At 40.3% G+C, this 27,688-nt stretch overlaps 1 long non-coding RNA gene and 2 gene segments (V, D, J or C); 1 reads left to right on the top strand and 2 right to left on the bottom strand.

Moving 5' to 3' along the window:
* Positions 1-27,688, bottom strand: part of LOC102076541 (Ig kappa chain V-V region MOPC 21-like) — an 811,057-nt gene that overhangs the window by 177,339 nt on the left and 606,030 nt on the right.
* The window catches only part of LOC102076925 (Ig kappa-b4 chain C region-like), a 489,463-nt gene that overhangs the window by 92,050 nt on the left and 369,725 nt on the right, over positions 1-27,688 (bottom strand).
* Positions 2,340-2,838, top strand: LOC112843415 (uncharacterized). The gene is made up of 2 exons (XR_003215734.1): positions 2,340-2,541; positions 2,735-2,838. It is a non-coding gene; the product is annotated as an uncharacterized LOC112843415 (long non-coding RNA).

Below are 27,688 nucleotides of genomic sequence, written 5' to 3' on the forward strand. Positions count from 1 at the left end.
CTATAATTTTGAAGGCTTTTGAATGTTTTTATATTCTTATACTGAAGTCTTCAGTGGGTGAAGCACTCAAAGAGCAGGGACAGGAAACACGTCTGCAAGGCATGCTCCTGCAGAAGTGAAACTGAAAGCAGACTCTGAGTGCACGTACTGTGAGTAGGTTATGAAACTGTATTAAGCTTTTAGTAGAGGCTCTTGATTAAACATTTACTCAACATATTACATATATAGTTCCAGTTAGGGTATTACATGTAAGGATGAGCCTCTGTTCTGCTGACAGGTCAGAAGTGCAACGTGTGAGACGAGAGAGCATTTAAGGGCGAGACACCCATACACACATACAGACACATATAGTGAGAGAGGTCATGACACGTACGCAGTACACAGCACGCACGCGCCCCCGCACGTGCACGCACACACATATTAGATAGACTCATTTAGTAGGTAAGAGTTTATAACTGCAAAGTTTGGGTGCGTACGTGTTAGTCTGTTCAAGGAAGTACACCAGATGTCCCAGAAGATAAGCGACAGCAAAGACGAGCTGGGGGAAGCACCTGGCTTCGACCCGAAGAAGATGTTCTGTTTTAAACTATGTTAAAAGTCATTGTGGTTTTGAGTTGACGTATGCTTTGTTTGAGTCTGCCTGGTAACAGGAAGACTGCCAACCCTATAAAGTCTTTGTTCTGACTATTGTAGTTAGTTCGACGCTGAAATCTGCACAGCGTTTGAACTCACACATGTGTTCATTAAAATGCCGTCTAATTTGCACCCGGCTGGATCTGTGGTTATTTTTGGATTTCCCCTCAATATTTTGAACCTTAACACAATCAATCAAACACAACAGCAAATCTAGAACAGAACGACTGAAAAAGAAAACAACATCAAGGTGTTACAATAGCACAGACAACGACCAGATCTCAGTCCAGCTGAAATGCTGTGATGACAGCTTTGCACAAATGAATGCCTGCAAACCTCAATGAATTGAGGCAATGCTGTAAAGAGCAGAAAGAGCAGTGGGCCAAAATTCCTCTAAAATGATATCAGAAATGATGAAGTCATAATGGAAGTGATTACTTTAAGTTATCACAGACTATTGATTGATTATGAGTGCTGTTTTCAAACATGTGAGCATTTTATCTTACTTCTAGTTGAATAAAGGGTGATATGGTTTAATATGTTGTGGTGTCGTTCATCTGAGATTCTATTTAACTAATTTTCTAACAAGGTGAAGAATCTTTTCTTTTTTTCTTAATGTCCTGATATGTCAGAAATTAGAACTGAGAGCGAGTGTCATTTCTTTTTCTCATCACTTGATTTTATTTTTTGAAATGACAACTGATATTTAGAAAAGGCGGAACACATTGTTATACTTGATGATGTTTTAGAATTAACCGCACATTACATAATAACCTGTGTGAAACTAAAAATTTTCAACTTGCTTTTATTAGTCAGATCATTTCCATAAAGAGGCCATAAATCCAATTTTAAAAGGAAAAATAAATTATTTCATTCCAGAAACCGAATCACTTTAAATTAAAATATATACAGTTTTACATTCAGCTCTTATGAGACCAGTGTTTTTCTGTTTTTTCTCGTCTTCATGTTCAGACAACAAACATTTGAAAGTGAGGCCTTTAGCTTGCATGTTAGCAGCTTTCAACCAATCAGAGCAGAGTTCAGGATGAATAAAGTCACTTAGTGCGTTAGTGTGAACTCATCTGCCTTCTGCAAAGAGGACACCTTCTGTTCATTTAGATCAGCCACAGAAGAACTCAGGCACACATTTCATAAACAGCTTCACTATCATTAGCTCACACACTGATGCTAAATCAGTAGCATTTCAAGCCAAGCAGCCATCAACAAGAATTCCTGTCACTATATGGAAGTCAGAATTAGTCTTATGTGATGTTTTCTTTAGGCTTCCAAATTTCTATTGATAAGCTCATAAGTTCACACAATTCCACCTTTGAGTTTAAACTGTCTTCAGCAGGCTTGACTGTACAAAAATGATCCTTATCTTTTCACATAGATTGTGGCCGGCAAAAAAAGAAGCGCTGTGAAGTGTGTGGACCCAAGATGGACAGAAAAACACAATATACATGCACCCAGTCCAAGAAGTACACTTGCAATACACACACAGTGAAACTCTGCCCCTCATGTGTGGTGTAGTCTGGCATGAAAATAGCCATGTTCAATGGGACTAATGTGTTGTTCAGACAGATGTTGTGTAAACTAACCAGAGTAGGTTACATTTCTAATGAAGGTCAAACAAATAAATCGCTACAGTTTTGAAAAAACTTGCTTCATTTGTACATTTGTTAATTATTTTTCAGTGCTCACTGAGGGAAGCTTCGTAAGCTCAGGACAGCTGCAGCTGACTGACTGTGTGTGTTTGCATATGTGTCCTGCCTCTCTGCTCACAGCTGTTAAGAGGCCAGTGTTGATCAGTGGCTGTCCAGGCCTTTCAGAGCCACTCACACACCAGCAGCACAATGATGATGTCACCGACTCTACTGCTGGCCACCCTGGGGCTCCTTGTTCAGGGTGAGACTCTCTGTGAAAACTTTGCTTCAGCATGCAGCCAGGTTCACCACAATGATGTTCTGCTATGATGGAGAAACTCTGAAACCAGCAGCACTGACCTTCTTCCATCTGTTCTCCATGTTAAATAAATGATCCTTGAATGTTTCGATGTTGATCATCTCAATAAACTTTCTCCACTTTTTCATGTTTTCAGGTTCATCAGGAGAAAAAGTCCTGACTCAGACTCCTGGATCTCAGTCTGTTGTTCCAGAACAGACTGTCTCTGTCAGATGTAAAGCCAGTTCAAGTGTCAGCGGCTGCCTCAACTGGTACCTTCAAAAGGACGGAGAATCTCCAAAATTCTTAATTTATCATCCTACCAGCCATCAGTCTGGAGTTTCAGATCGTTTCAGTGAAAATGGATCTTCGACTGACTTCACTCCAGTGGCGGTCCTAGCCTGTTTGGCGTCCTGGGCAAACACCCCCTCTGGAGAATATTATGCTGAACACAGTCCAAAAGATTCAGTAAGCTACATCAGTGTCTACTGTTTACTATCATAGCCAAGTGGCTAACAAACATAAACAGAAGTTTTCACTATCCCTACTAATTAATGTTTTCTTGTTGTATCTCTGTTGTGGTCAGTGCTATCCTCTATGCTGTTGCATGCTGGGGCAGCAGGTTGAGGGTCACAGATGCCAACAGACTAAATAAACTGATCTGCAAGGCCAGTAATGTTGTGGGGATGGAGCTGGACTCCATTACGGTGGTGTCTGAGAGGCAGATGTTGTCCAAGATAAGGACAATCATTGATAATACCTCCCACCCACTCCATGACGTACTGGCTACTCACAGGAGCACGTTCAGTGAGAGACTGAGATTACCAAAAAGCACCACTGAACGACACAGGAAATCATTCCTGCCTGTGGCCCGAATACATCTAATCCATCTAATACATGTTAAGGTTCATTTTGAGGAGAGAGAGGTGGAGGAGATCGGAATAACACACTGACCCAGTCAGGTGGAGTCAACGAATGATTTAATGACACATGTGGAGAGATAAATCCTGTACGCAGACAGCATTGATCTCTATCTCCAAAACTTCAGAACACAGTTTTATACATCGGGGTATTAGAACGCCCCCTCTTGCGTAAATTACATGGATACGTCAACTCAAAACCACAAATGTTCTGTTTGACAACTTGTGACACAATTAAAAGAACACTGGCTTCCATCTTCTCCTCGGTGGTTTCCCGCAAGCCCGCTCAGCTCTCGCATCGTGCACCTGCTTCTTCGTCAAACAGTCACGTACACCAACATAAAACTGCAACCCTAGCAAAACATGCTTAAACTTTCACCTACAAATGATCCCTCTAACTAAGTGTGTGTGTGTGTGTGGTTACGTGTGTGTCTATGTGCTAACCACAATCGCACCCCATTTCACCTCGCCGACTAGCTCCTCAGAATAACTCGCACTCAGACTCTGGTTTTGGTTTCACTTCCTGCAAAGCATGTAACTTCAAAAACATGTAACTTCCTGTCTTATTTTGGCACAGAGTTACTCTGCGTTAGGCCTTTTCTTTCACCATGCAGTCTGCATATAAACATTTAAGATTCTAGATTCAAAAGCATTTCGGGTTATAGATTCAACTCAACAGTTTAAAGTGGTTATAACTGCACCTGTAATAAAGCTTAATTGGGTGCCAATATGTTTAAACACCTAAATGCAATATCACTATTAATAAATGCGTCAATGCAAATGCTTGTTATATGATTATGATGCAATAGCAATAACAAAATAATGAAACTAGAAATAGTAAAATGAAATAATAAAAATGGCAGAAAAATAACACCTCAATTCCTCACATACACTGTAAACACTACAATAGTTACACCCTTTTTACACACGCTCTTCTCTACTCGTTAATATTCTTGTCAATTTTCTTGATATTTATTTATAATCCCCTCTGTTAATACTGTTGATATTTATAACTGAGTGATCTGTATATATTAGTGCTATTTCTTAAATGTGTAAAATCTGTAACATAATTTATTGTTTTGAGTTTAGTCTGATACAGTTACTATGTTTACCATTTCTTCTTGGAGCAACTGTAACCCACATAATTTCCTTAGGGATTAATAAAGTATTCTGATTCTGATTGTTTCAGGATGACCTGCCATTATCCAATGACACATCTGCTTACCTGTATCTTTTGCTCGTTTCTCCTCCTCTTCTTTTCTCTTTTTTTCTAAACTGAGCACCTGATGGCTTTGAACTTTTCTTGTCCATCTTCCATTGGTTTTAATTTTGCACTCCAGTATGAACACCCATCCCCCAACTCAAGGATCACCACAACATAACCTAATAGACCTACACCTTAGTTCACAGATTCACTTTGTCTAGGGTTTATTTCTGGGGTTACCAAAACCCAGGATTCAAATCATGAATACATAATGGGCTTGGATTTACAACATTATGAATGAAATGTGCTCAATTTGGAAGCAGCCCTGTCGACAGGTTGTGTGTGAGACTTTAAATCATCAAATTGTTTATTTTATTAATTTTAAATTGTTATTGATCCCTTCCCCCCAGTCCTAAAGTGTATATTTATTTTCTTACTCTTCTTATATTTATTGTTTGTTTACTTGCACTGCTGTAACTGGAGCCTCGTCGTCTCGTCTCTCTATATACTGGACTGTATGAAGCGGAGATGACAATAAAGTTTACTTTGACTTCAGCAGCAAGCAGGCGCACCGAGGGCTCTCGCGCTCACTTTTCACGTATAGAATTTCGAAAAAACATCGGTGCAAATTATAAGTCTGTATCATTATGTCTCGTGTTTGTTTTATTTTGCAGGTTTGTTATTAGATGCCGCTCCAGCCAGCCAGAGAATCGCCACCTGCCCCGCCCTCTCCAAGCAGCAGGCGCACCTCGCAAACGGAGGGCGCCCTTACTCCCAGCAAATGGGCGATAGAAAACCGATCGGTGCCTATGCCATCCCCAAAATGCACTGGCTGATGTCGGGGCAGCATGAGTACGAGCAACTTTTTTTTTTGCCGATGCCCGTGATGTCGCCCCCACCACGATGCAACCCTGGGCAACCGCCCATGTCGCCCATATCAAAAACCGCTACTGCTTCACTCTGACTATCAGCAGAGTTCAGGATGAAGATGCAGGAGTTTATTACTGTCAAGCAGTGTAGCAGGCTCCCGCTCACACAGTGATACAACGCTGTACAAAAACCTTACACAGCTGGAGAGGAACTGAGAAAAAAGAAAATCAAAAGAATATTTTGATGATTTTATAAATATTTTTATATTTTTTTCATAATAACATCTTATAAATGTTAATATAATCAGTTCTTTATGCCCAAATAAAATTTCATTGCTCCAATGAATTATCTGTAAATCAGAGAATATCGATATGAGCAACGATTGAAAGCAATCACTTAAATATTTTATCTTCGGATTATAGAAACAATTTTCTTAAACTCAAAACACTAATGACTAATTCATCCTGCGTTAAGTTCTACAGAAACACAAATATTTATGATTACCATGTAATCATCTTTAAAGCAAAAACTTCAGGTAACGTGTCTGTTACCTGTTGTTTTATGTGTCTGTACTACTCAATCAATCAATCAATCAATCAATCAATCAATCAATCAAAGCTTTATTGGTCACATGCAGGTTGCCCTGCAGTGAAATGCCCCCCCCCCGACCGACCTTACACACACAACACAGACATCACATGGGGATACAGGTCAAAGATCGGTAGCGTTACAGAAAAACACTGAAATGTACACTACAATGGGAAAGTACAAGAGGAAAAAAAGAGACCTCTACTCGTGCTGTGCTTCCATGGTAGGACAGCATGAGAACAGGAAACAAAAAAACTCCTCTGCACAAAAAGCACATAAATGTCCACAGCACAACATTGTGAGAGACATGACAAGCCACAGGGTTGGGTGGGGGGTGAGGAGTAATCCGAAGCGAACACAGCAGCCGCCCTGCACAGCGCTATTTTTCCAGCACGGCACACAGACCCGCCGTGTTCCCTCACAGGAGACAAGCATCGAAGGCGTTTGGAAAGGGAGGGTGATGAGTGTGTGCATATCAGTATGTGTGTATGTGTGTGCGTGTCCAGAGTCAAGGTGAGACAATGTCCTTCGCCCTGCCAGGCTAAGTAAACAGTCTTCCAGCCAACCCAGGTGGCCTTGCATAGGATGGGAGGAACAGTCAAAACACAGTCGTTATCAGGGAGATTTTGTTCAGCTCCAGCCTTGAGCCCACAGCTGGCGCCGAAGGGATAGCCGCATTATGATGGTGGCTTTTCTTTTATGCGAACAACTCATAAGAATTTCAGAGCTGTTCTTTAACACTCTGAGAGACCTATGTCAATTTCCCGTTGGAGAGCCGCGAGCTTTTCCATGATGTTATCAAGCTTGCATTCCGTGGTGTTGTCATTCTTTTGCCCAAGGAGCCGATTCTGAGACCTCACGACCACAGTGAGCTGCTCTAATATGCGCTCAGAGGTGTTGGACTGAGTATTCACTGCAGCCGTAAGCTTCTCCAAGATCTTAACCATGCTGCACTCAGTGGGCCCATTCTGAAAAGTCGTGCCTCGTCCCATCGTTTCAATCCCAGCGGGCAGCCTTGGGGGGGTTTGAACAGCCGGTTCCGCTTCCTTAATTCTCCGATAAGCCAGGGCCAAGCCAGCTCCGATCAGCAAGAACCCTGTTATCATGGTTCCGAATAGGTAGATATCTTCAGCGTCCTCGATCGACAGTCCCGCCAGGCACATGATCCTCCATTTCTGCCACCCGTCCATCGTGTATCCGGCAGGGAAAGTCCCTCCAGGGCACTCGGGCTCTCCCGACCCGGTGCTTCTCATTGAGAAGAGCGTGTCAATTGCATTCAGAGACCAGTTGATCAAATCCATAATTCTCTTTAGGCTTTAGAAACAGACTGTGAGAGAGTGTTCCAGGGAAAGTGAGAAAAGCACGAGACAAGACAAGGACATTAGAAGCTAAGCAGGGAAGATAAGGGAGAGGAGAGGAGAAAAGTGCGACCGCCTTCGCTGAGAGCCAAACTTAGCTACATTGTGTTCGGAACAATACAACTCACCTCTTGTATGGCTACGGCAGACTGGCAGCAATTACGGCAGCCAGCCTCACCCAACCGGCCACACCGAGAGGGGAGGCGCTGTTTCCCCATTACACTGACGTTTGTGGCAAGTGGAATAATACCACATAACCAGTGTTGGGGAGTAACGGAATACATGTACCGCCGTTACGTATTTAGAATACAAAATATGAGTAACTGTATTCCATTACAGTTACCGTTTTAAAAGGTGGTATTCAGAATACAGTTACTTTGTTGAAATGAATGGATTACACGGCGGTACTTCCCTGTTTCATATTGTCGCGGGTCAGGACTGTTTGGGTTTGTGTGACAGCTACGTAATGTTGTTCCAGGCGGCAGCGTTACGGTTGCCATGGTTACAGGGTGACGCGCTCTCTCTCTGCGTGTTTCCTGGGTGAGAGAGCGCTTTTTTGTTGTTGTTGTTGTGCTAAGCTAAAAGGCAGAATGCTACAGGCATGGCCCTAAAGAATGTAGCCTCATGGGCAGTGTAGTCCGTGCTGCAGCGGGAATGGACTGCCATACACGTTATGTGTCTGTGAGCGCGAGGAGGGAGAGAAAGGAAAAGTCCGAGCTGTCACGGAGCAAAAACGGGAGCTGGAAGCATGTAAATATAATAATAACCACTGCAGCCAAGAAGAGTGCCTGAGGAGCCCATTTGTAAGTAAGCTATTAAGACTCAACTGTACACTGTGTTCGTGTTTTCCTCCGGAAAAAATAAGTTCCGTTGGAGCAGCCTTTCAACGCCTCTCTCTGTCTCCCGCAAGCAAAGTTGACCCAGACAACAAAGTAAAGCTATTTTTCGGCTACCAGCCCGACACGGAACCCACCGTATTAGCCAGAGGTCCCTTTACTACGGTTCGGAGCCGCAGACCTTCAGTAACAGTAATAAATCACAGCAATAGTACATTCACGTAGTTGTAAACAGCATGATAATATATTAAGTAATCCAAAGTATTCAGAATACGTTACTCTCATTGAGTAACGTAACGGAATACGTTACAGAATACATTTTGGGGCATGTATTCAGTATTCTGTAATGGAATACATTTTAAAAGTAACCTTCCCAACACTGCACATAACACTGTCACACTGACTTAACTAACTTGATCCCGTTAGAAATTGATTACATTGCCGAAATCATTTTCAGTGTTTTAACTCCTGAAATAATGAAGTAATAATGAAGTAATTCTTAAAAAAAAACTCACAAAAGGAAAATACTGCATCTACAAAAAACGTTAAAACTATTTATAAAAGAAGCAAAGAAACAAAATGCTCAAGAAGATTTTAGTCTGATGGCAGAATATAAACTATGATAGTAAATTGCATAATTACGAAATAACATGAAGCCTTTATATAAGATTATAAGATCAGCATTAAAAATATATAATTTTGCGTCATAAATTAGTCGGATATACTTACAGTTAACATCCAGTCTGGTTTCTCCACCAAAAGTCAACCACAGTGATACAAACACATTGAGCCGCCGTACAAAAACCTCTGACTGACACAGCTCTGAGAGCTCTGAGACTCTGAAACAAACAAACTCAACAAAATAATTCACTGTTTGTATCATTTTATTAAAATAATAACTGAAACAAGAAATGGTGCAACAATTTTCAAAAATCACTCTTTTTAAAATATAGTATGAAGCAAAAATATTAGATTTCTATGAAGTGAATTATTTCATTTAATGTTTCACATTTAACTAAATAATTTCAAAATAAATTTTGATTTATATCTTTGTACTACATTTCCAAAGACATTCTGTGAAATAACTACGTTTGGAAAACAAGAAACATGAAAGAAATGTTTATTCTTTTCTAATGAAATTATTGTGAGATCTAAAGGAACATTTCTCCTTTAAATTCAGATCAGAATGAAACAAATCAGAATTCAGTTTCTTAATTATGCACAAAACATGCTTTGATGTATTTCTCGTTATTATCATGAAATTATTGATTTATTGATAAACAGCATTATCAGATGATGTAGTCAGTCAGATCATTTCCATAGAGAGTCTGTGAAGGTTCTCAGTCATCCAGGTCATCGTAGTCAGAGGAGTTTGCAAAGAAAAGCGTCTGGACTTCTTTAAGTTGCTTGAAGACGTTTCACCTCTCACCCGAGAAGCTTCTTCAGTTCTAAGGTCAAATGGCCGAGAGTCCCAGATTTAAACCCAGTGGGAGTATCCCCCCCAAGGAGGGACAAAGGACCCCCTGGTGATCCTCTAATCACATGCGCCAAGGTGTGAAAGCGGGTGTGGGACCTAATCAGCCAGGGTTTCGGGTGAGCCCATTGTGAAACCTGGCCCCACCTTGTCATGTGAATTCCTGAGGTCAGATGGCCCAGGATGTGAGTGGGCGTTAAGGCGTCTGGGGAGGGAACTCAAAACTGGATTATAGATGGCAGACAGTTGGTGTCGTAAACCACCGCCTCTGTTACGACACCAACTGTCTGCCATCTATAATCCAGTTTTGAGTTCCCTCCCCAGACGCCTTAACGCCCACTCACATCCTGGGCCATCTGACCTCAGGAATTCACATGACAAGGTGGGGCCAGGTTTCACAATGGGCTCACCCGAAACCCTGGCTGATTAGGTCCCACACCCGCTTTCACACCTTGGCGCATGTGATTAGAGGATCACCAGGGGGTCCTTTGTCCCTCCTTGGGGGGGATACTCCCACTGGGTTTAAATCTGGGACTCTCGGCCATTTGACCTTAGAACTGAAGAAGCTTCTCGGGTGAGAGGTGAAACGTCTTCAAGCAACTTAAAGAAGTCCAGACGCTTTTCTTTGCAAACTCCTCTGATTTCCATAGAGAGGCACTTTGCATCAGCAGCACCATGCTCCAGTGCTCTGGGAGAGTTTATAGTCCTGAGAGTTGAACACTGGATGACTGACAGCTGTCCTTCATCACAACAGAAGCCACAGAAATCCTCCTCATCAAAAACATGACTTTGATCTGCGTCCTCATCTGGACTCTCCTCTGCTGCTGCTTCACAGGTAAAGTCCAGAGAATCAAACTCCTCTCCTCTATCAACATCTGTCCCTCTGAAATGAAGCCCACAAAACCATGAAGCTGCTTTATGTTTTTGTCTCTGTATCCTCAGAGTCCAGAGGACAGATCACAGTGACTCAGCCTGGAGCAGTGAGCTCTGCTGTGGGAGGATCTGTGAGCATCAAGTGTAGGACCAGTCAGAATGTTTATAACAACAATAATATGTACTGGTACCAACAGAAAGATGGAGTTCCTAAACTGCTCATTACCTATGCTAGCACTCGAGAATCAGGGATTCCAGCTCGTTTTACAGGCAGTGGATCAAACTCTGACTTCACTCTGACCATCAGTGGAGTCCAGGCTGAAGATGCAGCAGTTTATTACTGTAAAAGCTGGCACAATCCTAACAGTCAGTGGGTGTTCACACAGTGAAAAACAGTTGTACAAAAACCTCCCTCAGTCAGACTGAACAGAAACTGAACTGACTGCCGCAGCTGGAAGATACTGCAGAGACTGATACAGTTCACTGAGGACACACAGACACAAGTACGCATGCACAGACGCACCCACACACACATACACATTTTACCATATTTTCCATGTTCTTAAAAGCAATCATCACTTTTAATTCCATTACAATCCCAACTCTTTATCTGATTTCTCAGAAATTTAGGTCATGACCTTTGACTTCAGGTTCAGATGACTTCACTGTAAACCCTGTTAAAATACTGAAAAATTAAACAGCCTCAGAAAACTTGTGAATGTATATAAAATGAAAGACAATCTTTCTTATAGGAAGTCCAAAGTCAAGAAGACAAAATATGAGTGACCACCTATTGTCGAGTCGCAAATTTTAGAGGTTGACCAAGCACCGCTCAAGTCAGAAGAAGTTGATTTCTGCATCCAAATTCCTATTAAAATCAAAAACAAAAGATCACAGGAGAAGAGCAGAGTTCTATGCCAGTTGTTTTATTGAGCGGTCAATAAAACAACATCAATAAGGCAAAAAGCTCCCCCGGAGTGTTCGCCGTAAGCACATGCAGATCAAAAACAAACAGACAAACAGCAGCCCAAAAGCTACCTGAGGCGCATCTGATCCATCAGTGACCCCTACCTCCTCCTCCTGCTTGGTTATTTTTCATTCCCTGTCCGTATTAATTTCAAACTAATAAGTATTCCCTTAACGTTATAAATGTCAATATCACTCCATTTATCAACGTAAGACATCTGTCAATACCTTAATCAATTGTCAATCCTACTTGCATTTTGTTTGTTTTTAATCCCTGTCACTTTGGTATTACATAACTTTCTGGCACTGCTCTCACTCCTTGCCATTCATCATTTTTAATGGTGTCCTTTTGACAGTTTTATGGCCAAAGTGAGTCCAAAAGCCCGCAAATCACAGATATCAGGCCAGCTGCAGGGTAATAACAAATAATCCTACCAACAACTTTGTTGGGTTTGCTGCCATGTTAGCTACTATATCTGTTATCGAAAGGTTTTTCGCTGCTTTGGGCAACTAAGGCAGGAAAAAAAGAGTCCCAGGCACATTCTCAGATGTTTATTATATCGGCCACTTCACTAGTTTTGGAAGCATTGACTGGCAGAGAGGCTCCCAAGTGCATCTTGAGCCAAGCAGAGTTCATGTTAAGGACACAGTGGGCCATAATACAGTCAAAGGTTACTTATTGACCCTAATTTCTACATTTCACACAGTACTGATAACATGTGCTCATACAACAAGTGGCAAAAGCTTTATCAATATATTTGTGTATAATATGTTGACCTAAATATGAGGGTCTTGTGATTTTTTTGAACATGTAGGTTAAATCCCTATTCACAGTGATTCCAGAATATATATGATTACATAGTATGTATGTGAGTATATGACTGGTGTATACAGGTATATATGTCATAAAAAATACACAACGCTAACCTTACTATACCAACATGAACACGCAGTATATAAAAGACAAAAATAAATAAATTTCTCTCATTAATTCTTGTTTTTTTTATATTTCCAGGTTCATCAAGAGAAATCATCCTGACTCAGACTCCTAAAGCTCAGTAAAGCCAGTTCAGGTGTTCGTGATGACGTTGCTTGGTATCTTCAGAAATCTGGAGAAGCTCCTAAACTGCTGATTCATGATGCTACCATCATGAATCATTTCTGGTCGTTTCAGTGGGAGTCAGTCTGGAACTGACTTCCCTTTGACCATCAGTGGAATTAGGCTGAAGGGCAGGAGTTTATTACTGTCAGCAGCATCACAACTACCCACTCACACAGTGAAACAACACTGTACAAAAACCTCCTTCAGCTGGATAGGAAATGAAAAGAGGAAAATCTGAATCAGCAGCTGCTCAGAGACGTAAACTATTTCATCATTTGATAAGAGCTTCAATTCTAACATTTGCAGTTATTAGATTTTAAATATTTTTATATTTATGTTCAATTTTATTACACCAGATAAGAACAACAGTTACTTTAAGATGCTTTATATTGCAGGTAAAGACCCTACAAAAATGTTCAATGAATTACCTGCAAAAACATGAATTCTGGTATAAACCATCAACAAATAAAATATATGACTACTATATCTCTGGTTTCTCGAGAATAACTCCAAATATTAAGCTTCTGATAAAATGACCTCAATTCAGACTGTTTTGCAAGATACAGAAGTATGGATTAATATGGATTTAGCTTTATTATTTAAAATCCTTTCAGGATAACGTATAATGTATAATGAGTCAGACTCATTTTTAAAAACTACAGTACTGTTTCAGCCTAGTGCAGCAGCATATGACCGCATTAATAAATTTATGATATCCATTACATCCAAGCAGTGTGTGTTCTTGGTGCTTCAGATCTCAATTTCTGTCATTCTAACTTTCGAATGCTGATTCATGCGATTATATAAATCTCTTGTGTAGGTGCCTCTCTGTGATTGGTGGAGAATACAAAAGGCCACTATGATTTTATTGTAGAAATACAGATTGGTTACCTAAGATGACATATAAGATGACGCTGTCATGCCATTTGTGTGTGTGTGTGTGTGTGTGTGTGTGTGTGTGTGTGTGTGTGTGTAATAAAATACATGTCAAATAACTGCATCAAGATGAGAAATTATGAAAAGCAAATAGCTAATATAACATTAACTTGGCTTTTATTCTTTAAAAAATATATTAAATGTGGAAATAACAATATAGTCAGCCATTTCAAATTATATAACACAGATTTTTTAACTTCGGTTGGGCTTATTACGTTTTTCTATTTTAAGATGTATTTGTTAAACTCGAGTACTCAAAGAACATGTTTACTCATTGGATTTTTATTATTTTTAGAACAGCCAGCAGACCCAAAAGGATCAATGTAGAGGCATTTGTTATGATTTTTGTATTCATGAGATGGAACATTTTTTATTGTTTTTCTTAATATGAGAAGTAAAAGGAACAAAGAGACAAAGGATGTTACGGCATGCAAACAGAGAGCAGTACCACAAGAAAAACATCATCAAAGACTCAGTGATTGACATCAGGACTGGGAACACTGGTCTCTCCTCAGTATCTCTGAGACCAGAGTCTGGGAGCCCTGGGTGGCCTCACAGGTCACAGAGCCCACCTTCCCCCACTGGTCTGCAGTGAGCGTCAGGGTGCTGCTCCAGCTGTAGAGGCCGTCATTCTGCAGCACTCCAGGAGTCCTGCTCTCCTCCCCTCTGATGCTGCTGCTGCCACTGCTGTCGCTCGTCTTCCAGGACAGACTCCAGTCTGAGGGGAAGCCCTTGTTGGCCACACACATGAGCGTGGCCTTCCCCTGGTTCAGCTCTGCACTGGAGGGACCCAGCACCTTCAGGGCGGGGCGGGTATCACCTAGGAAACACCAATCAGATTAGAGGACAGGAACCACAATTTGAATTTCTCCGTTAAGAAGTTTCTGTCAGGTGTTTTTTCTGCTCCACCAGTCATTAACTCACACATTGTTTCACTTCCCTTTAAGAAACCTCTCATGCATATCAGCACAGAGAGAATCATCACACAGTTTGACCTGAAATATGTTCAAACTACACTAGAAATAAAAGAGGCAGATGTGGAAACATTTACAGCAGAAGTTTAGCTTTAAAATGATTAGAAGTCTAAATCATGGATGACTGAAGAAATGAGTGGACACAAGCACAGAGCAGCTACTCATTCATATAGATTTGAAATGTTATTGAACAGCTCACATGATTTCAAACTAAATCTGATACATCTGACACGATAAAAACATCAGAAAGCAAACTTTAACTCATCCAAACAGCAGCTGATGTGGTGGAAATTTACAAACTAATCATAAGATGATGAAGTTTACTCTTGTCTACATATATTTTACTATGACAGAAATGTAGATTAAACAAGAGAAACTTGCAGAGCGAATCTGAATTAGTCCAGTAAACAAGACAAACATCAAACACTAAATTATTTTAATTAAAAAAATAATTTTCTCTCATCTAAGCAGCTTAACAAGTTGTTATAAAATAAAATGATAAAATATTTCATAACAAACACATTTTAATTAACTTACTTCCAACATTCAGTCTGGTTCCTCCACCAAAAGTCAACCACAGTGATACAAACTCATTGAGCCGCCGTACAAAAACCTCTGACTGTAGAGAGACACGGCTCTCTGACTCTGAAACAAACAAACTCAACAAAATAATTCACTGTTTGTATCATTTTTTCAGCTGATATGAAAACTGAAACTATTACAGTGCGTCACACTTAAATAATAAATTATGTGGAATGTAAAACTTTTGACTTTGATGTCTTTGGATTTTTTCTGATATCAAAATCTCAGAATAACACAGTGGATCCAATTTAAGGAAATTTAAATCTTAATTACATTTAAGTGTAAATGAAGACTTTGTTGATTCCCTACATTAATAGAAACTACATTCATAAATATAGAAAAATCTGATATATTTGTGTTTGATCCTCTGATAAACTGGCTGATCCACTCCATACAAAGACGCATATATATTGACAAAGGACACAAACATACAATGGTACTGAGCCAGCACTGAACAGCAAGACTGAGACTGTGAACTCTGCTGGAGGGATGAAGGCCATTCTCCAAAAACATGTAGAGACCTCTGTCTAACACATCGCTCCAAAATCTCCCAGAGATGTTCAACTGTGTCGAGCTCAGGTGACTGTAGAAAACGCGAGAATCACATCATTTTTATTCTCATTCAAACATTCATTGATCTCTAGTGCTTCCTGTCATCCTGGAAGAGATCACTCAGCTCAAGACTGAACTGTTTCATGACATTAGTGATCACTGGGAACAAATCGTGTTATCTCAATATTAAAAGAAACTTATTTTATGTATTTTATGACTACTGTTCCATTTATTAATTGTATTTTTGTAAGGTGACCTTGGGTTTCTGAAAGGCGCCCTCAAATAAAATGTATTATTATTATTATTATTATTATATGTACGTCTTTATTAGGACAGGGATTCACGTCAGTGTGTGGGACTGTAGCCTCAGGCTTATGTTGTACTCTTTTTAGTAACGACCCTGACACTGACCATCCTGTCTGATTGGCCAACAAGTCAAACAACCCAGTGTGTCACAGTTTCTGTGTGTCTGACTTCATCTTTGCACTGAAACAGACAATAACAGACATCTTTGTATTTGTTATACAGTCTCTCAGCTGGACTAAATAATAATAATCAACATGTCTTCATGATAAACATTTACCCAAACTAATCTAAAATTACTGCAAATGTAAAAACTGTCATGATGGAAGAAAAAACAATACTATAGTAATAAGAGGAGACATACATTGGGCTATATATTAAACCTCTTGTACATATTTATGTAATTATTATACTTTTAAACTACCAAAGCATAAGAAATCAATATCATGGCTGTGTGCAGGCAGGCAGGGAGGAAGGAACCAAAATGCAGGACTAGCTTATGCAAAGTTGAACTCAAAATAAACAGTTTTATTACGGGTTACAGACTGAACAGAAGGCTAACTAATCTGAGGGGAAAATAAACTAACAGGCAGGCAAAACAGGCAACAGAACACACAGCGAAATCAGAGGCTGAGGAGACGTTAGCGATGCAACAGAGAACAAAGGAAACACAGGGCTTATATACACAGAGGAGTAATCAGGCAATGGAAAACAGGAGGGAGACACAGCTGGGAGAGATAGGGCTAACGAGACAGGAGGAGCGAAGTTAGACACACTGACATAAAACATAACCCTTCAAAATAAAACAGGAAGCAATACACAAAGACGCAGACTAGGAAAACACAGACACAGGCAGAACTAAACCTAAACCAGAATAAGCTGGAACATACTTATTAATATTCATCATCGTCACAGCCAGACAAGAAATCAAGAAAATAACCAAAAATACAAAATCCAACCAAAACATGAGAAACTCAAAATGCTGGGTCGAACTGACCCAGGACCGTGACAGTCACACACTCTCTGAACAGCAGTGATGGGAATCACGGCCTTACAAGTAACGGCGTTACTTTTTTCAGTAACAAGTAATCTAACTAATTACTATTTCTATCGTTACAACGCCGTTACCGTTACTGACAAGAAAATGCTGTGCGGTCGCGTTACTATTTTTCAACAAACAGATGGTTGAAGCTGTCCTCAGCTTACCGCACCTTATATCAGTTGCATGGAAGTAGCTGTAAGTAATCTGGGCACTACAGTTTTAAGCAGCTGCGCGCTCCCGCGGACGGTAATCACTTTCTAGCAGACAATGACTTTTTGGCACAACACCTGGAGCTAAGGGAGCAAAACAATCGCATGAGTGCTGCTGTTTGACTGAGGAAGAATAAAGTAGTCATGGTAAGCCAATCACATGACCACTTAAAGAGGACAAAGCAACAAGGTGATATATACCAGTTTTTAAATTGTGTTGATAGGCCACGTAAAACCAGAATCATGATAAACAATATATGCGCGGCGTTTTTCCTCAATAGTTTCGTCACGTTTACTGTCTAACAACAGCGCTAGCAAGCACTTTCTGCTTATGACCAAAAAACCCCCCCAAAAAACCAAAACAAAACAAAAAAAACAGCCCTTTCATGTTGGTGGAAAAATGCACCATGTCGACCAATCAGAAAATGATATGGCAACACGACATTTGGTTGTTTAGGAAGAGGAGGAAGTTTTAGGAGTGACAGAGAGAGAAGGAGACAGACGGACCGAAGAAAAAGAAAGAGAGTTTTGAGATGTGACGTTTAGCGTGTTTGGAGTGTGTAGTTAATGTGTTGTCTTGTGTAGTTAGTGTGTAGTGTTGTGGATAGTTTTGTGTTGTGTGTCAGAACAATGAGGCGACTGCTGTCTCCAGGTAGAAACAGGAGGAGTGATACACCTGCTGCTGTCAGACCTGCAGGTATCAGGCTGTGATGTTCTTCTTTATAGTGGACAGAACTTTTTGGAGTGGCACAAATAATTTGTGCAGCATCTTATTGAATGCAGAACAGCTGATTGTTGGGTAAATAGTTTGAAATGGTTATTTAAAAAAAGGGGTAATAACTTTGTTGTTTGCAAAAATTGTGCACAGGATATTAAAATTGACAATTTATATTTGCATTTAAAGTTATGAAATATGATTAATTAAACATGTTTGTGGTTGTTACAGTAAAAGATATAACTTTTTCTACTCGGGTTTTATGTTTTTTGTCTGATTTTAGATCAATTGTGTTAATACAGTCTGTCAAAATGAAAACATAACTGTAAATTCAGACACGTGAGGTTGTGCTGAAAAGATGCCAAACAAGGCAAAGTAAATAGTTTTTATCAATCAATCAATCACTCAAGGCTTTATTCGCCACATGCAGGTTGCCCTACAGTGAAATGGGACACCCCCCCCCCCCCGATCTTACACACACAACACAGACATCACATGGGGATACAGGTCAAAGATCGGTAGCGTTACAGAAAAACACTGAAATGTACATTACAATGGGAAAGTACAAGAGGAAAAAAAGAGACCTCTACTCAAGCTGGGCTCCTGGGAGGACAGCATGAGAACAGGAAACAAAAAAAAACTCCTCTGCACAAAAAGCACATAAATGTCCACAGCACAACATTATGGAACACGTGACAAGCCACAGGGTTGGGTGGGGGGTGAGGAGTAATCCGAAGCAGACACAGCAGCTGCCAGGCTAAGTAAACAGTCTTCCAGCCAACCCAGGTGGCCTTGCATAGAATGGGAATAACAGTCTAAACACAGTCGTTATCAGGGAGTTTTTGTTTGGCTCCAGTCTTGAGACCACAGCTGGCACCGAAGGGGTAGCCGCATTACGATAGTGGTTTTTCTTTTATGCGAACAACTCATGAGAATTTCAGAGCTGTTCTTTAACACTCCGACACTGGTCTCTCAATCTCCCGTTGGAGAGCTGCGAGCTTCTCCATGATGTTATCAAACTTACGCTCCGTGATGTTGTCATTCTTGTGCTGAAAGAGCCGATTCTGAGAACTCACGACCGCAGTGAGTTGCTCCAAGATGTGATCCAACTTCTGCTCAGAGGTGTTATTCTGAGTATTCACGGCAGCCGTAAGCTTCTCCAAGATCTTATCCATGCTGCACTCAGTGAGCCCATTCTGAGAAGTCACGCCTCGTCCCATCATTTCAATCCCAGCCAGCAGCCTTGGGGGAGTTTGACCGTCTTCGCCGAGAGCCAAAGGATCTCTTTTAAAGGAAAAATGTGGAGGGAAAATCAAAAGTAGTCAAAAATGGCCAATTATACCCTGGACCCCAGAGGGTTAAACCTTTTTTTTAAAGTAACGCAATAGTTACTTTTCAACTAATCAATTACTTTTAGAATCTTGTAACTCAGTTACTTTTTTTGAAAAAGTAACTGGTAACTATAATTAATTACTTTTTCAAAGTAACTTGCCCAACACTACTGAACAGTCAAGAAAATCACTGAAAAAATGCAACAAGTATAATTGTTTCAGTTTGACCTTGAAAACAGAAGCTGACAAAACATTGTGGAGGTGTGAAGACTTCAGTCAAAACTTATGATGTTCTTCAGCAGATGGAGTTTCACAAACATGAATTCAAAATAAATCTTCTGGTGTGTTTTAAAATAGTTTCTTGAAGATGTTTCACCTCTCATCTGAAAAGCTTCTTCAGTTCTAAAAGACACAATTAAAATCATCTTTGTTAGAAATGTGTCTAAAATGTTTTCTCTGCTTTTAGAGTTTCACCTTTTTCACTGTAGAAATCAATCTTATGTTTTTTATCAAGATGCCATGAAATATTTATTTAATTAGGAATCAGTGAGAGGAAAACAGTATGTTATGTTGAAGACAGCTGTTCTTTATATTACTGCTACAGTAAGGAAGAGCATCCTGCTGTACAAACAAACGTGAAGAAGGATCTGGAGATGTGCAGAATGGAAGTGCTGTCAGAGAGCTGACCAATGGAATCAGAATCTATTTATAGAACGAATGTTTACTGTCTGAAAACCTTAATAAGAGAGACAGATCTATATGCTATTATGTTCCCCACATTTTTATCTGACCAACAATATCAAGATCAAAAGTTGTTAGAGGAAATGAGAAAATGCTTGGCCATGAAGTTTGTACCTCAGCTTTGTACATCATAATTACCTTCACGTAATATAATACAAACTAATATACAGATGAAGATACTGATCAGCAATTTGGCATGAACTGCTTATTTGTATTTCTCACGCACATAATCATAAACATGAAATACAAATAAAGACAACATCATAAAACAAACAAACAAGAAAAGTCAATGACTGTGTGAGTCAGTCAGATGATTTCCATAGAGAGGCACTTTGCATCAGCAGCACCATGCTCCAGTGCTCTGGGAGAGTTTATAGTCCTGAGAGTTGAACACTGGATGACTGACAGCTGTCCTTCATCACAACAGAAGCCACAGAAATCCTCCTCATCAAAAACATGACTTTGACCTGCGTCCTCATCTGGACTCTCCTCTGCTGCTGCTTCACAGGTAAAGTCCAGAGAATCAAACTCCTCTCCTCTATCAACATCTGTCCCTCTGAAATGAAGCCCACAAAACCATGAAGCTGCTTTATGTTTTTGTCTCTGTATCCTCAGAGTCCAGAGGACAGATCACAGTGACTCAGCCTGGAGCAGTGAGCTCTGCTGTGGGAGGAACTGTGAACATCAAGTGTAGGACCAGTCAGAATGTTTATGTTTATAGTAGTTACCACTATTTACAGTGGTTCCAACAGCGAAATGGAAATGTTCCCAAACTACTCCTTAAGCGGGCTCATGAGCGAATATCAGGGACTCCCGCTCGTTTTACAGGCAGTGGATCACACAAAGACTTCACTCTGACCATCAGTGGAGTCCAGGCTGAAGATGCAGCAGTTTATTACTGTAAGAGTTTTCACTGCGCTGGTAGTCAGTGTGTGCACACACAGTGAAAAACAGTCGTACAAAAACCTCCCTCAGTCAGACTGAACAGAAACTGAACTGACTGCTGCAGCTGGAAGATACTGCAGAGACTGATACAGTTCACTGACGACACACACACACACACCCAATACATTGCAGTCCCATTGCTATTTCATGCATTTTTGGAACTTGGAAAACAATAATTAACTAAACAAGAAAAGTGGGAAAGTAACATATATTAAGACCAAGACTATGATCTTAGTCATGACCTTTGACCTCGTATGTCTATTCCAGATATCTGTAGTATTATTAGAATCATATGATTACAACACATTTACCTCTCCTCCACTTCTTTGAAGTGTCTGCCAGTCCCAGTGCACTTGTTAGCATGTTTTGGTTCGTGCAACTGGTCCGTCGGGTTATTGTCTCGAAACATTTCCATTGTGTTTTTTCCTATTTCCATTGTGTTTTGTGTGCTTTTGCAGTGTTTTTCTTTTTGCAGGTGTTTTCTGAAGTTGCAGTGCAGCGTTTTTCTTGAAGTTGCAGTGCAGCGTTTTTCTTTTTGCAGCATTTTTCTTTTTGCAGTATTTTTCTTTTTGCAAGTGTTTTCTGAAGTTGCAGTCCGTTTGGCCTCTCAGGGCCACCGTACCTTTAGCCATAAGAACTAATACTTAGTAAAGAAAAATACACCAAATTTATAATAGTACAGGGAGAAGAGCTACAGAAAGTGTGCCTTACCAGTGTGGAGTCCATGCAGCTCTGGCTGGGAACCCCCACACATGCAGCATGTTTACAAGTGGTGTCACACTGATTAACGCCCCACTTCAACAGTGACATGTGGAACCTTAGTTTTACAAAAATTAAATTTACACAATAAAAAAATAAACTATGTACAATACAGTTTTGAGAATGTTCAGAGTGACTCACTCAGTATATTATATCTCAGCTACATATGCGCAGACACATACAAGGAATTTGGTTCCGGTAGATGGTGACTCTCAAGCACAGCAATGTAAATCACAACAATATGTAACAACACAATACACACACACACACACACACACACACACACGTGTGTATATATACATTACACATGCATACACATACATACACACAGCTATGTAAACCAACCATAAATAACCAATCTAAATCTTATATAAGTAAAATACAGGATGACAGAAATAAAATGAGGTGAAATGAATACCACAGAATGTACATAAGGTGCAGTTGCAGTCTGGCAGTGGGAGCAGTGTGACAGGTCAACTGTTTAGGAGGGAGATGGCGAGGGGAAAGAAACTGTTCCTATGTCGGGTGGTCCTGGTCTGAAGGCTTCTATACCGTCTGCCAGAGGACAGCAGGTCAAAAAGTCTGTGTCCAGGGTGATTGGTCTGTGATGATTTTACCTGCTCGTTTCCTGGTTCTTGAGAGGTACAGGTCCTGGATGGATGGCAGGGGGGCGCCAATGATCTTTTCTGCTGCCTGTATAGTCCGCTGCTGCGCCTGTCCTCTTTAGTGGCTGCTCCATACCAGACTGTGATGGAGGACCACAAGACAGACTCAATGACTGCAGTGTAGAACTGGGTCAGCAGCTCCTGTGGAAGACTGTACTTCCCCAGTTGTCTCAGGAAGTACATCCTCTGCTGGGTCTTTTTGAGGATGGAGTTGATGTTGGTTTCCCACTTCAGGTCCTGGGAGATGGTGGTACCCAGGAACTTGGAGATCTCCACAGTCAACACCGGGCTGTCTGATATGGTGAGAAGGAGCAGTGTTGAGGGATGTCTCCTGAAGTCCATTGTCATCTCTACAGTCTTAAGAGTGTTCAGCTCCAGATTTAGCTGACGGCACCAGAGTACCAGCCGCTCAACTTCCTGCCGGTATGCAGACTCATCACCATCCTGAATGAGGCCAATGACGGTGGTGTCGTCTGCAAACTTTAGGAGTTTAACCCCCCTCTTAATTCATCCTGACCAAACTGGTTTCATAAAAGGTAGGCACTCATCAACAAATACACGTAGATTACTTAATTTGATAGACTACTCCTACAGTAAAAACCTTGAAACTACAATATTTTCTTTAGATGCAGAAAAAGCATTTGACAGAGTTAACTGGAAATTTCTATTTGCAACTTTACACAAATTTGGTTTTGGATCCTGTTTTATTAGCTGGTTAAAAATATTATATAATTCCCTAACAGCTTGTGTCAAAACAAATGACCAAACATCCTCCAGCTTCTGTCTCCTGAGGGGCACCAGGCAGGGATGCCCACTTTCCCCTTCACTGTTTGCAATTTTTATTGAACCACTAGCAGCAGCAATTAGACAGAATTCAGTAATTAAGGGCATAAAATGCAAGAATGTAGAACATAAAATCAGCCTTTATGCGGATGATGTGTTACTCTTTCTCCAAAACTCACAAACCAATATTTCTGGGGTGATTGAATTGATAAACTCTTTTGCAAGAATATCAGATTACTCAATTAACTGGTCAAAATCTACAGTCCTTCTGATTAATTGCTCCTTCCATAATTCTTCTTCTACACCACTGCAATCGGGAAATATAAAATATTTAGGTATTAATGTTTCTCCCAAGCTTGCAGATCTAACTAAATTAAACCATATCCCACTTTTAAAGAAAGTAGAAGGTGATCTGGCTAGGTGGAAATCTCTACCCATATCACTCATGGGAAGGGTTGCCGCTATAAAAAAAAAAAAATGGTCTTACCAAAAATAAATTATTTATTCTCAATGATCCCAACTAAACCACCACAAGATTGGTTCAGATCTCTAGATTCATATATGTCCAAATTCCTTTGGAAAAATAAGCCCCCACGTATAAGCTTAAAAACACTACAAAAGACCAAGGATAAAGGTGTCACGGTTCTGGGGCAGTGTTGACCCAGCATTTTGAGTTTCTTATATTTTGGTTTAATTTTGTATTATGGATTGTTTTCTTATTCTCTTATAGTGCTTGTGGTGGTGATGATTATTATTATTAGAGTTTCTTGTTTCTGTTTATCCGTGCTTAAGGATTTGTGGTTTCATGTATGGTTTGAGTTCCATGTGTTACTGTCTCTCAGTGTTAAGTCTGTGTGGTTGTTCAGTAATTCATGTTTCCTGTTTTATTGTGAAAGTCTTTGTCTTATGTTAGTGTGTGCAGCTTGGTTCCCCCGTCTCGTTAGCCCTGATCTCTCCCAGCTGTGTCTCCCTTCTGTTGCCCATTCCCCCATTACTACCCTGTGTATTTAAGCCCTGTGTTTTCCTCAACCCAGTGTTGCGTCGTACCCTCAGATTATGCCTGTGTGTTTTTGGTTTTTGCATTCATGTCATGTTTAGTCTTCATGTCAGCAATAAAGCTGTGGTTTTGATTTACAATTCTATGTTCGAGTTCTGTTCTTGGATCCTCCTCTCCGCCTGCCCGCACACAGAGCCCTGACAAAAGGAGGATTAGAACTATCTAACTTTCAGCACTACTTCTTAGCCAACAGGCTTCAGTTTATCTCAGGATGGCTAAAACATACCCTCTTAGATGAACCTTGGCTAGATGTAGAACAAGCACTTTGCAATAATCTAGAGATTTCAGATCTACCATTTATCAGCTCAAACATTCAACGACATGAATGCTTCAAAAGCATCAACATCAGCTCTTCTCTGACAGCATGGTGAGAGTTTCTGAAGTTGACAGAGTCTTCATTAATCCCATGCAAACGTACACCTATCTGGAACAACCCTGACATATTACAAAACAATAATATGATAAACTTTTCAGATTGGAGTGGTAAAGGAATCAAATATTTAGAACATATATTAGAAGGAACAGAATTTATTCCATTTGACAGACTAGTTACACAATATGGGATCAACAAGAAAAGATTTTTAGAATATCAACAAATTAAATCCATAGTAAAAAAGACATTTAAACCGGGTCAAGTTGAACTACAAACACCACCAAGTGTGGTTCAATTTCTTACTCTTAAAACCCCCAAATTACTTTCCAAAATATACAGAATGCTTTCTAAAACAGATGAATCAATATCACTCCCTATTGCAAAATGTATCAGTTAACTTAGACCAAAACTTCTGGTCTCAGATTTGCTTAAAAACCTTCCATCTAATTAGAAATCCCAGTCTTCAATTAATTCAATACCAAATACTACATAGAGTGCACTATACAGGTCATCGGATGTTCAAGGTGGGCTTTACGTCTACCGATAACTGCTCACACTGCCAAACCAATTCACCGGACAATTATATCCACGCTCTTTGGTTCTGTCCACCAGTTCAGAAGTTTTGGCGCGAGATATGTGAAGACTTGTCAAAGTGTCTGAAATGTAACATTCCAACTTCCCCTTTAGTATGTTTGTTGGGCAGCTTAGATAATGTCACTACAGAAAAGAATATAGTCCACATGGTTTTCACTGCCCTATGCATAGCCAAGAAAACAGTCCTCATGAACTGGAAAAATAAAAATAATCTTAATTCTAACCAATATAGAAATTATTTATTAGATCACATTGGTTTTGATACAGCCTCTGCCACTGTTAGGGTGAATTGTTAAATGTTTGTCATTTTTAAGCGTACCATCTGTACACTGTTTAGCTCTGTTGAAAGGAATTCTTTCCGTCCTTCCCCCCAGATTCTCGAGGTTCTGGGTGGGGGGCTGTAGTGTTTTTATCACAGGCAACATCCTTGTGAAGGTCTTTTTGATGTAAGCTTCCTGCCCAGCAGGAGGACACACACACACACACATGCATACGGTGCCTTGTCTTTGTAACCAAGGGGGGTTACAAGGGGAGGTGTTTGTAAACTATTGTTTGAATGTTTTCAATAAAAGGCAGCGAGAGGAGGCCATCGTCGGGGTCATTCGTAATGAGCTGAGATACCGACGAGACCTCCCTTGCAAGTAAAAATCGATCGATTGCTGACTGTCTTGTTTTCTTCATGGTGAAGATTACGCCGGTTACGCCAATCGGAGGTCACTAAAGTCAATATTGAATCGGTGTGTAACTTTGCCAAAACAATGTCGGACTCTGTAGTTTTCTCTGGTCCCCTCCCCAATCAGAGCAGGAGTGACATGTTTAGCCGCATGTTCTCCTTAAATTGCTGGCTGTCTGAGTGGTGTCCCAGAAACGATGTGGGCTTCATAGATAATTGGCAAACCTTCTGGAGGAAACCTGGTCTTGTTAGGAGAGACGGCATCCATCCCACTTAGGATGGAGCAGCTCTCATTTCTAGAAATATGGACCAATTTATTAAACCCCCCAAAATATGACTATCCAGAGTTGGGACCAGGAAGCAGAGTTGCAGTCTTACACGCCTCTCTGCAGCTTCTCTCCTCCTGCTACCCCCCAAAAACCCATCTCCATAGAGACTGTGTCAGCTCCCAAACAGACAAAAAACAAACCAAAAACCAGCAATAAACAACTTAAACATAAAAAATCAAAAAGAAAGAACAATACAGTATCCACATCTGAACCAAAGAGTAAAACAGTGAAATGTGGATTATTAAATATTAGGTCTCTCTCCTCCAAGTCTCTGTTAGTACATGACTTAATAATTGACCAACAAATCGATTTACTCTGCCTTACAGAAACCTGGTTGCAGCAGGATGATTATGTTAGTTTAAATGAATCAACACCCCCGAGTCATTCTAACTACCAGAAACCTCGAAGCACAGGCCGAGGGGGCGGTGTGGCAGCAATTTTTCACACCAGTCTATTAATTAACGAAAGACCAAGACAGACTTTTAATTCATTTGAAAGCCTGATGCTTAGCCTTGTCCACCCCAGCTGTAAAACTCAGAAACCAGTCTTACTTGTTATCATCTATCGTCCACCTGGGCCTTACACAGAGTTTCTCTCTGATTTCTCAGACTTTTTATCTGATTTAGTGCTCAGCTCAGATAAAATAATTATTGTGGGTGATTTTAACATCCATGTAGATGCTATAAATGACAGCCTCAACATTGCATTTAATCTGTTATTAGACTCAATTGGCTTCTCTCAAAATGTAAAAGAACCCACCCACCACTTTAATCACACTCTAGATCTTGTTTTAACATATGGAATAGAAACTGAACATTTAACAGTGTTTCCTGAAAACCCTCTGCTGTCTGATCATTTCCTGATAACATTTACATTTACAATAATTAATTACACAGCAGTGGAGAGTAGACTTTATCACAGTAGATGTCTTTCTGAAAGTGCTGTAACTAAGTTTAAGAATATAATCCACCCACTGTTATCATCTTCAATGCCCTGTACCAACATAGAGCAGAGCAGCTACCTGAAAGCTACTCCAACAGAGGTCGATTATCTTGTTAATAATTTTACCTCCTCACTACGTACGACTCTGGATACTGTAGCTCCTGTGAAAACTAAGGCCTCAAATCAGAAGTACCTGACTCCGTGGTATAATTCTCAAACACGTAGCCTAAAGCAGATAACTCGTAAACTGGAGAGGAAATGGCGTGTCACAAATTTAGAGGATCATCATTTAGCCTGGAGAAATAGTTTGCTGCTTTATAAGAAAGCCCTCCGCAAAGCCAGAACATCTTACTATTCGTCACTGATTGAAGAAAATAAGAACAACCCCAGGTTTCTCTTCAGCACTGTAGCCAGG

The sequence above is a fragment of the Oreochromis niloticus genome, linkage group LG22, assembly GCF_001858045.2.
Source record: "Oreochromis niloticus isolate F11D_XX linkage group LG22, O_niloticus_UMD_NMBU, whole genome shotgun sequence".
NCBI lineage: Eukaryota > Metazoa > Chordata > Actinopteri > Cichliformes > Cichlidae > Oreochromis > Oreochromis niloticus.